The sequence below is a fragment of the Urocitellus parryii genome, chromosome 11, assembly GCF_045843805.1.
Source record: "Urocitellus parryii isolate mUroPar1 chromosome 11, mUroPar1.hap1, whole genome shotgun sequence".
In the NCBI taxonomy this organism is placed as follows: domain Eukaryota; kingdom Metazoa; phylum Chordata; class Mammalia; order Rodentia; family Sciuridae; genus Urocitellus; species Urocitellus parryii.
In genome coordinates, this window is record NC_135541.1 from 22,888,361 (window position 1) to 22,893,886 (window position 5,526).

The 5,526-nt window shown below is 35.2% G+C and overlaps 1 non-coding gene across 1 annotated transcript; it reads left to right on the plus strand.

Moving 5' to 3' along the window:
* The first annotated feature begins 5,015 nt into the window (after nucleotides 1-5,015).
* LOC144249438 (U6 spliceosomal RNA) lies at nucleotides 5,016-5,122 on the plus strand. The gene has a single exon (XR_013342235.1). It is a non-coding gene; the product is annotated as a U6 spliceosomal RNA (small nuclear RNA).
* The last annotated feature ends 404 nt before the right edge of the window (nucleotides 5,123-5,526 follow it).

The window sequence follows — 5,526 nt, forward strand, 5'->3', positions numbered from 1 at the left end:
ACATGTTCCATGTTTTGCTAATAACTAGCTATATTGCTTTAGGCAGATCATTTGTTTACCTTAATCTGTAAATGATTCTTCCTTTGTAGGGTTGGTTTAAAGATTAAATGAAGCCTCCCAGCAATGCAGGAGGCTGAGACAGGAAGGGATGGCAAGTTTGAGGCCAGCCTCAACAGTTTATTGAGAACCTGTCTCAAAATAAAAATAAAAAGGGTAGGGGATGTTGCTCAGTGATAGAGTACCCCTGGGTTCAATTGAATGAGATGAGATAATGTATGTAATTAAATGAGATAATAAGATAATATATATAAAGCACTTAGCACATAACTAAGAGCTAAATTTTAGCTGTTATACATTATCCAATTTGGTCCTGTCAAGACTCATAAGATAAAGGAAGGTAAGTTATCCCCTATTCCCACTCTTTCTGCTCTCCCCGCCATTTTTGGTACTGGGAATTGAACACTGGGGCCCTCTATCGCTGAGCTACATCCCCACCTTTGTCTGTAGGATAGGTAGAATCTTCTGTAACACAGCAGGAAAGATTATGTTCTTGGAGATTTTAAAAAATACATGAAAGTAAATTTAAAAACAAATGATTTGGGCAGCCATTTATGTGCTTTTATTCACATTGAATAAACATTTATTGTTAACTTTTTATTCCTAATATAAATTCATCCTTCTTGTTTTATACATTGCTCCTTTTAATTTGTTACCATTTTGTTCAGATTTTTGCATATGTGTTCATGAATAAGATTGGCCCATAGTTTTACTTTTTCATGTTTTTGTCAGGTTTTAGTATCAAAATTTTAGCATCATAAATTGAATTGCGGTATATTTACTTTTTTCCTATTCTTGGGAAGAGTTTATATAAGATAGGTCTTATTTTTTTCCTTAAATGTTTAATGTAGGGGCTGGGGATGTGGCTCAAGCAGTAGCGCGCTCACCTGGCATGCGTGAGGCCCGGGTTCGATCCTCAGCACCACATACAAAGATGTTGTGTCCGCCTAAAACAAAAATAAATAAATATAAAAAAAAATGTTTAATGTAATTATCTAAAGAAACCATCTGGATCTTCAGTCTTTTTGTATGTATAAAAATAGTTATAATTGGGTAGGGTTATGGCTCAGTGGTAGAGCCCTTGCCTCACATATGTGAGACCCTGGGTTCGATCCTCAGCACCACATAAAAATAAATAAGTGAAATGAAGGTATTGTGTCCAACTACAACTAAAAAATAAATATTAAAAAATAGTTATAATTGTAAATTTAACTTTTTCAGATAGTTATAGGACTTTTTAATTTTTAATTTATTCTTAACATTTATTAATTGAATTTGTTTGAATTTTGATTAACAAAGCTACAATATTTTGAGCTCTAAAAATTTAGTATCATGCAAAATGCATTGTTAAAGTTTTTTTTAGAAAATTTTAAAAATTAATAATAGACATTATTTAGGTTTTTAAAAATTGGGGCAAAATACACATACCATTAAATTTACTATCTTAACATTTTCGAATGTACAATTGGGTATGCTTAAATATATTTCATATCATTGGCCAACAATCTTTGGAACTCTTTTATCTTTCAAAACTGAAACTGTACCCATTATACAACTCCCCATTAGCTCCTGCCATAACCCTAGAGACCACTTTTTTTTTTTTGTACTGAGATTATTGAACCCAGAAGCACTTTACTATTGAGATATATCCCCATTCACTTTTTTTTTTTTTGGTTGTTGGACCTTTCCTTTATTTTATTTATTTATATGTGGTGCTGAGAATCAAACTCAGTGCCTTACCCATACAAGGCAAGCGCTCTTCCACTGAGCCACAACTCCAGCACCCCCATTTGCTTTTTTTTAAGTATTTTTTTAGTTGTTTATGGAACTTTATTTTAATCGTTAATTTATATACAAGGCTGAGAATCAAACCCATTGCCTCACGCAAGCAAGGCAAGTGCTCTACCACTGAGCTGCAACTCCAGCTCTCCCCAGTTGTGTTTTTTATTTCAAGACATGGACTTGCTGCCTCAGCCTCCTGAATAGCAGGGATTATAGGCGTGCACTACTGTGCCTGGCTCTATCAACCACACTTGTGCTTTCTTTCTTCTATGAAATTGTATTCTAAGTACTTCATATAAGGGGAATGACAGTTTTTCTTTTTTAACTATTTCACTTAGCATTATGTCCTCAGTGTTAATCTGTTGTAGCATTTGTCAGAATTTCTTCCTTTTTAAGGTTGAATAATTTTCTATTGTGTATATATACCACATTTAGTTTATGATTCATGCACTTCAGTTACTTCTACCTTTTGAGTGTTGTCAGTCATGTTCCTGTGAATGTGTATACCAATATCTTTTTGTTCAATTCTTTCTGCTTTTAATTGAGTATATGTGTACCCCAAAATAGAATTACTTGATAATATGGTAATTCTACTTTTAGGGTTTTTTTGTTTGGGGACTGGTATTGAACCCAAGGATGCTTTGCTACTGAGCCTACACCCCTAGTCCTTTTTTTTTTTTTTTTTTTTTCCATTTTGAGACAGGGTCTTGTACTAAAATACTAAGGCTGGTCTTGAATTTGTCATCTTCCTGCCTCAGCCTCCCATGTTGCTGGGATTACAGGCATGCACACCTGGCTTACTTTTAGTTTTTGAGGAACCACATACTCCATTTTACATTCCTAAACAGGACTTTTTGGATTTTTATATACTTTTATGTGTCAATTGGATTTCTCTAGGAATTTGTTTCATCAAACTGTAAAATTTATTGGCATAATATTTATAATGTCCTCAGAATTTGTAGTGAGTATCAATTTTTTCATTTCTAACATTGGTTACATAAGTCCTTTTCTTCCTCTTAAAAAATATCAGTATTGCCTAGAACTTACAATTTTATTTTTTCAAATGTATTTTGTGCTTTTCTAACATTTTATTATACTTTGTTTCTAGTTTGTTAATATTTGCCTTTTTTCTTCTTATTTACTTTGCTTTTGTTCTCACACACATTTTGTAACATCCTCCAGTTGACAGGGTTATCAAATGCAGATTGTAACAGTATAACTCTTTTTTTTCCCCTCCTGACAGGACCTGTTAGGGCCCAGCCCCTACTCTTGGTGCCCAGAAGACCTGGCTATGGCACCATGGGCAAACCCATTAAACTGCTGGCTAACTGTTTTCAAGTTGAGATCCCAAAGATTGATGTCTACCTCTATGAGGTAGATATTAAACCAGACAAGTGTCCTAGGAGAGTGAACAGGTAAGAGTCATTAAGTTGTAGAGATTTTTTGCTATTTCTGTTTTGCTTTAGTAATTATTTATGTTTATCTTGAATAACTGAATAACAATGGTAATATGTAACAACAGTTTGACCAAGAACACACGGTAATTTGTTTTGAAATTGTTTGTACTTCAGAGGTGTGAAGTTGAGAAGAATCTCAACACTCCTGAGATTATTCTATTATAAATGAACCTGTATATTTTCCATGTGATAGTAGAAAAGTTCTAAGTTATTTTTACATGCTTTTGAAATCAGGCTGAGTTTCCTGAGCATGTCAGTTTGTTGCTGTTAGATAACATTGTATGTTTTCTTTGTCTTCCCCACCCTACTTCACTGCTTTCATGAGTTCCCTTTAAGATGATGATGAAAATGAGGATGGTGATGGTGATGGTATCAGTGATGGGTAGAAATGGTGATTGTAATGATTTTTTGCTTTCCGTTCTTATGTCCTCAACCCTTGACTATTCCTTATTCTTACATAGAAATGCAGAGGGCATATAAAGATTGTATCAGTCTGCTTTCAGTGAGCTTCCTCAGCCCTCCCCCAAATGTTATATATATATATATATATATATTTTTTTTTTTTTTGTGGTTGTGGTTTAGGTAACACAGGAAATGTAAAAGGAATTTATGATGTGGGTGGTGGTTACCAAGTGTATTCTAATTTTAAAAAATGACAACACATTTATGAAACAGTGACATTTAATCTGGCCTTTGGTTTGTCATGCCTTTTTAATAAGTATTATTAAGAGCGTTGTTTTACTAAGGTATAGATGTAAAGAAATCTGAAATTTTAAAAATAAATTAATAGAATAAAAAATTAGGGCTGGGTTGTAGCTCAGTGGTAGAACTCTTGCCTAGCAATGTGAGGCCCTGAGTTTGATTCTCAGCACCACATATAAAATAAAGATCCATTGAGGGGCTGGGGATGTGGCTCAAGCGGTAGCGCGCTCGCCTGGCATGCGTGCGGCCCGGGTTCGATCCTCAGCACCACATACCAACAAGGATGTTGTGTCCGCCGAGAACTAGAAAATAAATATTGAAAATTCTCTCTCTCTCTCTCTCTCTCTCTCTCTTTCTCTCTCTCTCCCTCCCTCCCTCCCTCCCTCCCTCCCTCTCTCTCTCTCCTCTCTCATTAAAAAAATAAATAAATAAATAAAGATCCATTGACAACTAAAAAAAATTTAATAAAATAAAAAATTAAAATTAAAATAAATTTGTAGTTTTAGTAGAGGTAATAAACACATAAGAAATACAAAAGTCTAAGCCAGACATGGTAGCACATGCCTGTATCCCAGCGGCTTGGGAGGCTGAGGCAGGAAGATCATGAGTTCACAGCCAGCCTCAGCAATTTATCAAGGCATTAAGCAACTAGTGAGACTCTGTCTCTAAATAAAATATAAAAAAAGACTGGGGTGCTGGGGTTGTGGCTCAGTAGTGGAGCGCTTCCTCAACCACTTAATTAAACCCAGAGTTAGGCACTGGGTTTAATCCTCAGTACCACATAAGAAGTGAATGAATGAAATAGAGATATTATGTCCATCTAGAACTAAAAATATTTCAAAAGGAGCAGGGCTGGAGATGAAGCTTAGTGGTTAGGATGGGAAAAAAAAAGGGGGGGGACTATGAAAGTCTAGCTGGGTATAGTGTATACCTGTAATCCCAGCCACTCAGGAAACAGTGGAAGAGGATTGCAAGTTCATGATTTAGGGAAACCCTGTCTTAAAATAAAATAAAAAGGTGCTCACTTTGGCAGCACATATACAAAAATTGGAAGGCTACAGAGAAGATTAACATGGCCCCTGCACAAGGATGACATGCAAATTTATGAAGGGTTCCATATTTTTGGCATTTATCCTAAAGAATTAAAGTCATCATCACTGTAGTGATACATGCAGACCCATGTTCATAGCAGTACAGTAGTCAAACTATGGAACCAGCCTAGGTATCCATTAATGGATGAGTAGATAAAGAAAATGTGATATATATATGTAATTTATTTATTTATTTTATATACACACACACACACACAGTGGAGTTTTATTCAGTCAAAAAGAAAAATGAAATTATGTCATTTGCAGGAAAAAGACGCCATTATGTTAAGTGAAATATGCCAAATTCAGAAGGTTAAGGGTCGTATGTTTTCTCTCATGTGAAAGCTAGAGAGGAAAAAAGGGGAAGAAAGGAGTGAGGGAGGGCTTATCTCATGAAAGGGACCACAAGGTGGGAGGTGGGGAGGGAGGGGGAAAGT